Here is a 10055-nt window from a genome sequence, read left to right as displayed (position 1 = left end):
TTATGATGCATCAGCTTCAGCAATTGATGACACAAATAGAAGCTCATTCACACCACATGACACCGCAGGCTTGTCAGCATCTGCTGTCTTAAGATGGCCTTTCTTTTTCTGTTTGACATAATTTCCACATCACCTCTTCATTTCTTTCATGTCGTGCTTCAGTTAGACTTGCAAGAAACTTCACCAATTCTTTCTCTTCTTCTTTTTATCTTTTGGGTCTGAAAATATCGTTGTAAAAAATTGAAATGTAGCACTAATTTTTCTTTTTTTTTCCCCCTTCTTGATATATATCTCAAATTTATTGCTTCAATTCTAATATTAAATTAATATATATATATATATATATATATTTTAAAGATCGTTGAATTTTTTGAAGTGTAACCATCGCCAAGGGCAATTCGGGTGATGATGGTCTCTGTTGTCGAAATTTTTATTTTTAAACTTTTATAATGGTAATCTAAATTTAATACTTTTTATAGTGAATAATATGATTTACTTACCTAATTTTAAATAAATAATAATTTAAATTAGTTAATGATATATATATATAATTGTTATTATAAATAACCAATGTTTATATTCATATAGATATTTAAAATTCAAAAAGTGAATTTTAGTATATTAATTTTTGTATTTTGATACTAATTTAAGTTTTCAATTTAAATTATGTTTTTTCAAAAAATTGTGTACTTTTTTTTGTATTGATATTTAAATAAATATATTCAGAAACAATAATTTACTCTTTTAGGAGGATAAAAATACAAAAAAGAAATCAGAAACAATCTCAAAATAAAACAAAAAAAAACAGAAGAAAATGATTTTATATGTCAAGAGGGATATTTTAGTCAATTTAAATTCAAAAACAGTAAAAAGAAAAATAGTCCAATTGGTCCTAATTAGGGCGCATGAAATCCACATTTCGCTAGTTTGTAACAGAATGGGGGTTTTGGGTAGGTTTTTTTAACTACGATAGATTTTTAATTTATTCTTAAAATACGAAAAAATTTTAACTATTTAAAAAAATACAAAAAATAAAATACAATTCGACAAAAAACACACGCGGGCACACACACTTGCCATGGAATGATGAAATTTCTAACACATCTTAACCTTTTCAACTCCAATGCAAAATTTGGTGTTCTTAGGAACCAACAAAGTATAAGCTAATTAATAGTAACCCACATTTCACATTAAATCTTCACAAGTAGTCATATGCATCATCTGTATGTGGGCTGCAGCCCTAAATTTCAGATCTCCGCCTTAAAGAGTATCAAATGCACCCAAACATATACAATTATTTAGACAACTTTCTTTCAAAGTACTTCATTGTTCACGCCTTACTTGCTTTGCCCTGTACAGCTTTTGTTTTTGTTTTCTTTTTGCACTCAGACTGCTCACACACACCCAACATTCAAATTCAAAAACTTTCAATACAATATTATTAGCTCAGACCATTTGGATATTTAACAGGTCAAAATGAATTTTTTATTGTAAATTCTATAATATCATGGCATGTATATGTTGAATGGAGTAGAAAATGGAATAGATTCTGCAATAGAAAATTCAATCCGCTTGTAGGGGGCACTTTGACACCTCCTTTTCTTCTGGGATAATTATATCTGTACATTTCTATGGTTTCTTTACATAGACTATTCCACTCTTTTGAAAAATTACTCATACAACTATTAGAAAAATAACATCATTTACACCAACATTGTCTTTTTGAAAAATAGATATACACTCCCAAGAAATATCAATATTATTGCACAAACAACTTCTATGTTTTAACTGTCATGAATAATTTCTATAATTATAAAAAAAATAAAGAATTCGTATAAATAAATCATTTATCGATTTGGATATATAAATGTAATTATATATATATATATATATATATAATTTTTAATACATACACACATATTCCAGACACACACCCAACATTTAAAATGAATACCTCAAAATTTTAATTTAAACTCAAAACCTCAACATAAAATTTTGAGCCAACACAGTGGGCTGTCTTCTAGGGTAAAAGCTTCGGCCTGTACAGTTGATAATACCAAGAATTTCACAACATACAGAAGCCATCAACTTTTCTGGCCACTGACTTCAGCTGCTTACTTTTTTACAACAGCTGAATACAACAAGTATTATTATTATGACAATGTTCGAAATACAAGGAAACGTAGATGATAAAGAGTTGAAAACTTTGAAGCAAAAAGGATTAATAGAAAAGCTATGCATTCATTACACTTTCCTGTTTTCATCTCATCTACAATCTCAACCATCCTGCAGCTTATATTCAATTTTGGAAACTACGTGCTCAAGATAAACTCACTGGTTCGTTCATTCTAAGGTAAAAGATTCAAGTGAAAGCAAATCACTGACAACGTGTACCATATTTACATAGTCTTTTATCCATTTCACATTCCCCTTGACAAATGTTCTCAGAGAACTCTGCCCACCTTTTTGCAAAAGATATCCCATCAAGTGTTGTCATTCAAATCATTTGAAATTCATTTCTTGATTTTTGTTCTGCTTTAATCATGATCAGTAAGTTTCAAGAATTTAAATATTTCAAAAAATAATCATTAAAAGGTTGACAAACTTTTATCTTGAGGGCTTTGCTGAAATGTTGGTATGTTTGTTAAGATATTAATATTAAATTATTTTAACATCTAATAATTTAATCTTTTTTAAGTGGTCGTTTTTGTATTGTATTAGAATCATAAATCAAAGGAAAAGTTCGAGTTCAAAATAACATTTACATGTACCGATTTATAAAGGAACATTGATGTGTAGAGTTTGGAGGTAGAGATGGGTAAAAGATTTTAATTAATCTTCTATCCAACAGTTTAAAATTTTAAACAAGGTAGTCGTCTAACAATTTTATCGTTGGGTAAAATAAATGTCAGTACTTGTGCAGAATACTTTGCTTCTGAAATAACAAAATTATGTTTTGCAATAATGGATATGTATAACTAGATTATTACACAACTGACCCGTTGAAAACAGCAGAAATGAAAACATGAGGTACTGTGTTCTTGAAAGCAAGAAATTAGTGTATATATCTGATGAAGCGTTCACAGTCTCACAGATCTTGGCAGCCTATGATCCGCAGAACTGTTGTTGAGGTAAAGAACCTGTTTTGTCCATACATATACATATGATTGTTACGAACTTGTATAACCAGCAACCATCCTACTTAAAGGGCATTCTTGACTTCAGAGTTCAGAATTCAGAGTACAAGGAAATTGTAGACTGCAAGAAACGGAAACAACGTAGTACTCACTTAACCAGCATATAACTTAAACCAAATTTAAACACAGAATTCAAGAACTTGTGTGTACCATGTCCTAAAGACACATGGGCTCTGCAGATCTGGGGTTATTATACCCAAAATGCCTAAAGTTGTTTTGGTAAATATATGTAAAGCTTGTCGATCAATTTTGTCAGACTTTCAATTACAATATGAAAGGGCAATTACTCCAATACCAAAAACACTAATAGACATGAAACTTACTTAAACAAAAAAAAAAAAGAAAGATTGACAATACAAACCCTGAATCAGAGAGTCGCATTATCCATTTTATAGAAGTTTTAAGGGAATTTTTCACCTATTATTATATTAGAAATGGATTTAATGACTTTTTACCTCAAAAGAATGGGGAAAGAAAGGAGAGAAAGGAAGACAAAAGGATGGAAAACCCTACTTGGGAAATGAAAGAATTTGTGCAGATATGAGATGAGAACATCTCAACCCATGATAGCAATTATAAGGTAAAATAGTAATTACTAATAAGCATGCAGATCCGACGAGAGCAGAAAGAGACAGAGGGGATTCTTGATGCCATCATGACAAAAACCAGTATAATGATAGAGCTCATAGAAAGTGAACTGACAAAAGAAAGCAAAAAACAATTATTAAAAGAGCCCATTTTGCTGCCCGAGTGGAAAAATACAGGAAGCAATGATGAAGAAATCGATTAGCTACTCTTTTTTTCAAACTGGATTTCAGGACAACCAGGAAAGAAAAAACAAAGCAGAAGTCAAAATCTTTAATCATTACAGCAATCTGTTCTTGCATGGCCAACGAACTCATTTCACCTGGAGAAAGAAAGAACCAAAAATCCATACACAAGAAAGCCGAAAACATCAAATTTATAGTACTTAACCAAAACTTGTTAGGAATTATTTGGGAAAGATACCGTTTGACTTTCGATGGAAAAGGGAGCAAGACATTGGGGGGAATGAAGCCTGGTCCGACGCCGCTAACAGATGATCCACGATACTGAAATACATGAATCAACGATCAAGATTTGATCAATTGACCAATAGATAGAAATGAAAAATCTTGGTAGATCTTGTTAAGGGCCTCGAGCCAGACAACATTCCCCTCAAAAAGTAAAGCTTCCCGTGTATCTTGATTAGGGTTCCAAGAGGGAGAATTAGGGTTGCAGAAGGGGTATGGAGATGAGTGAGTGAAGGAAGAAGCAAAAATTGAAGATATGATAAGTGGGTTGTGTGTAATTTAGAGCGTCGATGTGGGGAGAAAGAGTGGGATAGAGGGGGTGATAAATAAAGGATGGGGATGGAAAGGAGGTGTGTGAAAAAGGACAAATGAAGTCATAAAAGCGAAGTGATAGACCACCATGACCCTACATACACCGTAAGAAATTACTCTACCACCGTCCCTACCCTCTCCCCATCCCCGTTCTTGCTTTCTTTACTTTTTTTTTTTTTTTTAAAAAAAACTTCTCCATTTTGTCTTTAATTATAATGGATACATTATATATATATATATTGATATTTCGTAGTTTTTGAATTTTTTAAAAGGGTATTGGTTTTATTAAATCTCCAAATGCATGATTTAACTATAGTGATTTATTGAATAGAAATATACGACACCTATAAATTATACATTAAGTGAGAATAATTTTTATTTAAATCACAATATAATTTACTAAAACAAAAATATTAGTGATAAAATATTATGTGATAATTTTAAAATTGTCACTAAGGCATAGGCTAAATTGCCTTTTAGTCCTGTATATTGGAGGGGTGGCATTTTGACACATCATTTATGGGGGTGATATTTAAGGACAATATTTATTTTATTTTGCGTGGTTTAAGAACTTAGTGTAAGAATTGTGGCTACCAAAGTGGCCAAATCTGGCTAGAGTCCACTGACTTGGACAATTTTAGGGCGTTAAATTGGGGTAATTGCCACCTAGGATGATGTTGGTATGTAAATATTCTCGACATGGTATCAAAGTCTATGATTAAAGGTCACTGGGTACTTAATTTCATGGATAGGTTATAGTGATCAATACAACATTAATGGCGAGGAGATGACTTGGCTTAGAGTGATGGAAGTGCAAGTGCTAAAAATAACTTGAAATCGCTCCAATTTCAAAGCATAAACAATCCAGGTATAGTTTTGGTCTCTGCATCGTTGAATGGAAGAATTATAGGGCATGGAATAGAGCGATACACATAGCGTTAGGAGGAAAGATGATCTTCATGAAACGCGTGAAACCTAATCAAGGATTTTGATGACTATGAACAATGGATATGTGTGGATTGTATCTTAGCCTCGTGTTACTGAATGATTGCACATGAATTGGGAGCGTAGTGGCCCCTTTTGTTTTAGTTATAGCATGAGATAACTTCTATCTCACAAACAGATCTAACCGTTATGGCATATTTTACTAAGCTCAAATGACTTTGGGATTAGCTGATGCATTTGACACCAATACCACATTGAACATGTGGATGTGCCAGAATGGGCTAATTCTGCAGTTTAGCAATTTCTAATGGGGTTAGATGATGTATATGACCATGTAAGAAACCAAATCCTTGGGATGGATCCCTCTTCCCTAGTGTAAATATAACAGAACAAAGAAAGAAAACTGTGACTAGAGGAAGAGCTTTTAATGCACACATCGCTGATAAGAAATTATCACATACAAATAATGAAACTCAGATGTTGCCCTTTTATCTATGATGTTGTGAGAAATGGAGTTGATGAAATTGATGAAGGGGAAGACACCTGAAGATTATGCAGGTTCCGACTTATTTTCTAGTCTTGAGAATTTAGAGCTTGGCTCTTGTATTATAGATACTAGTGTAACACATCACATGTGTGCAAATTCTTCCTTATTGACTCAGATGAACACATGTCCTTTGTTGCAGAATTGTTTGTTTTCCAGGAACCTAGAACTTTTTGTCAAACACAGATCTATAGAGAGTGGAGGGTGCTATAAAACAAGAGTTTGTTACCTTAGAGAAGAATCAAACCTGGGAACTTACTACTTTACCTGCTGGAAATAGAGCAATTGGCTCTCTGTAGGTGTACAAACTAATAAAGTTAGAACCTGATACAAGTGTTGATAGATACAAGAGTAGGCATGTTGCTAAGGGTTATAACTATAGCGGAGGTGGAGTTCTTTGAAAGCTTCTTATCTATTGCGAGTATTGTTATAGTGAGAATCTTTGTTAGCATTGCATCAGCACATTCATAGCATATACACCAATTAGATATAAATAATGCATTTCGGTGATAAGCTTTACATGGCTCCTCCAAAAGGATATGATATGCCAGATGGATTGGTTTGCAGGCTTAAAAGTATGGCCTCAAGTAGGCCTTGGATCCAGGCAATGGAACCATGATCAGTTCATAACAAAGCTTGTTGCTTATGGACTTGGGCAATCAACCAATGATCACTTTGTTTATGAAATCTTCATTTCATGAGTTTATTGCTTTACTTGTATATATATGTGGATGATGTGCTTTTTTAAAATGTTTGATAGTTGATATTAAGCACTATTTGGACAAACTTTTTACTGTCAAAGACTTAGGTTATGCTAAATATTTTGGGGATTGATATTGCAAGATCAACAGATAACACACGTGTTTAATAGAAAAATACATTTCCAACATCATTATCGCGGACCTGAGTCTATCTTCAGCTAAGGCGGTTGATTATCCATTACTACGAGGTTTGAAATTTAGTGCTGATGAGAGAGGCTTAATTACTGTTACCTGAGAAATACATGAGACCAAGTGCATGGGAAGCTTTTATATTTGGGGTTCACAAGACCAAGTATTTCATTTGTTGTTAAACAATGTAGCCAATTCTTGTAGATGCAACTGTGATGTGGTCAAATATTTGAAGGGAACGTTTCCCGCTGCTTTATTCTTTCTCTCTCAGCTCACTGCATATTCTAATGCAGGTTGGACTGCTTGTGTGGCTAGTACGTATGTAGGAGATCAGCCACTGGTTAATTTGTCCTTTTAGCTTCTTCCTTGATTTTATGGAAGACTAAGAAGAAATACATGGTCTCTTGCAAACGAATAGAAGTAGAATACAGAGCCATGGCATCCACTACTGTATGTGAAATGCATTACATTACATATCACAACTAATCCTATCTCTGTCAATCCTATCTTTCATGAGAAGACTAAATATTTTGATATTGATTTCCGCTAGCACCTCAAGTTCAAAATATTTCCCGCGAAGAGGACCCCTGTTTTCTCTTCGCATTGATTCTTTTTTTCTTTTTCTACGTTTTTATTAGCGACCAAGAAGTCCAATTCATCCTTTGCACAAACTCATGCTTAATTTGAGAAATATTTATCAACCAACTTTTGGGAAAACGAAAACAAATAGTTTTTCTTTCATGTTATTATTTCAAAAAATAAATAAACTTCTCTTTGATGCAAATTAATTAAATTTCAAGAACAGAAGTCCTGTCCGGTAATTTTATTATAGTCGCATCTTCCTAGAATTATAATTAGGAGATATACATGCAATGATAAATTAATATCAGAACAAGTATATTTCACAAAAACCATTTAGATCCATACATCTTCAGTTTGGCAATGTGATCATTGCCCAAAAAAAGAGGTTCAAGGTTCTACCAACATCAAAATTATCACTTGAAAAAGTGAAAAGATAGGTTTGACTTCTATGCTAAAAGGAGCAAAAAGGATTACTTAATCCCATTAAACGAGAAAAGATTTCTACTGTTTGCATTGCTGAGTCAGTCATTAATAATTCAATCTTCCCCATATATATGTTTTCTCCATGCTACAGTTTCCTAGCCACCTCAAATTTCAAATTTTAGGTCAGGTAGTTCCAAATATGTCACACTTTATTATGTCAATTACTTTTGTGTTTGCGAGGGGGAGAAAAAGAGTATCCGAAACTCTTTAATAAAATTCTATCTCGACTAAATCATTCAATAAAATTATCTCGATATTCTTCCGCCTTTGTAAATTACATTTTATGTATTTGTTTTAAGCTTATGTGTGAAAATATAATTATTAGGGTAAATTAAAATGGGCTCTCCTGAGATTTAATCATAATTACAATCACTCAATTGTTGTTTGAAAAATTATAAATACCCCATGGAATTAACGACTGTCTAATACTTTCTATAGAGAAGCCCATTATAATTTGCACTAATTATTAACTATTTTACAATTAATACAAATATACCTATGAGGGTAGTTGGTAAACCAGCACTGATCCTCATTAAAAAATTAAAAAGAAAAAAAACAATAAAAATATACCTCTTATTGATATGCATCTATTTCTCAATGATATCACTACTTTTTTACAAAAAAAAAAGGGTTAACTGGCCTCAAGATATTATAGTTGGGGTAAATTACAACGAGCTTCCCTAAAATTTAGTATAATTACGAATACCCCCTTGTTTGAAAAATTATCAATACCCCCCTAATTTTAATGGTCATCTAACAATTAGCCCAATCCGTTAGGTTTTTATTCATTTTTTTGTGGTAAATTGACCAAAATGCCCTCGTGGATTAAAAATTATAATTTTTTTATTTTTATGGATTAAGTGGATAATTTTTTTGTAATTTTTAAAATTTTTTCATCTACCCCGTTCGACTTTATATAAGTTTTTAATTTTTTTATAAAAACAAAAAAAAAATACAATAAGGACAAAATTAACAATTTCATACATTCATTCAAGGATTATAATTTTATCAAACATCAAAAAAGCATTTGCAATTTTTAAATAACGAGAAGATATTCATAATTAAAACAAACCTCAGGAGTGGTCATTGTAACTTATAACCCGCATAGTTGTTCACAAACTGCAAGAAATTAAACCCCATATACCTATTATAATGTTTGAATAGTTAATGAACAAACTGAGGTAGATGAAAGAAATTAATTTATTAGAAACATAGTTTTATTGTCAATCTATGACAAAATGATTTGTTGTATGAACCCAATAGAAAATGGGAAACCAAAAATCTAAATTGTGTTCTGTCCAAACTCTGTAATTTTCACACCCGATTCATATTTATTCTGTATATATATATATTTACTTGAAAAGGCGAAATGATATCAATAGCTACAGAAGATTTCTTTTCACTATCATCAAAAGCTTTGACCAAAATGCATGGAAAATGGGAGTTTTTACAACTACTTTTTGACATTATGTCCCCAAATCACAACATTTGACCTGACCACTCCTAAATCCCAAAGTTTAATTAACCTTGAAGTTTGCTCCTCTTTACCATACCAATCACTTATCTTTTAATTAATATGATGATCAGTGCCTTGTTTTCTTCAATCTTTCAAAGTTAATATACCATTGTGAAAAAGCTTTCCATTATCATGCCCTTATTCTCCATGCTTTATTTGATCAAAACAATTGCATTCATCTGCATGCACAAGTATAAAGATATATCTTTTTTCTCCTTTCAAAATATATATATATATATATATATAAAGATATCTTTTTTATTTTCATTCTATGATTAAATCACCAAGATTCATAATTTCATATTGTTTATAATAAATCCATTGTGGGCAATTTTTCCTACTTTTGATATATGATTATTTGGGATTTGGAGTTCATCTGTGATCTTCTCCAATCATAAAATTATATCAATAGTTTCTTCTTTTCTGACAACATATATGAGGGATATTGTGAAAAGTCTACAAGTTCAGTAACCGATTGCTGCCTTGAATTTGCACCTTCATCTTAACTCATTCTCAGGATTGATTATGCCGTAT

General features: G+C 31.8%; 1 long non-coding RNA gene across 1 annotated transcript; it reads right to left on the bottom strand.

The window, feature by feature from the left end:
* LOC110011375 lies at window positions 2970-4712 on the bottom strand. The gene is made up of 2 exons (XR_002286393.1): window positions 3348-4712; window positions 2970-3258 (listed from the first exon to the last, which is right to left on the bottom strand). It is a non-coding gene; the product is annotated as an uncharacterized LOC110011375 (long non-coding RNA).

The sequence above is a fragment of the Sesamum indicum genome, linkage group LG2, assembly GCF_000512975.1.
Source record: "Sesamum indicum cultivar Zhongzhi No. 13 linkage group LG2, S_indicum_v1.0, whole genome shotgun sequence".
In the NCBI taxonomy this organism is placed as follows: Eukaryota; Viridiplantae; Streptophyta; class Magnoliopsida; order Lamiales; family Pedaliaceae; genus Sesamum; species Sesamum indicum.
This window is presented reverse-complemented; position numbering and strand designations above follow the sequence as displayed.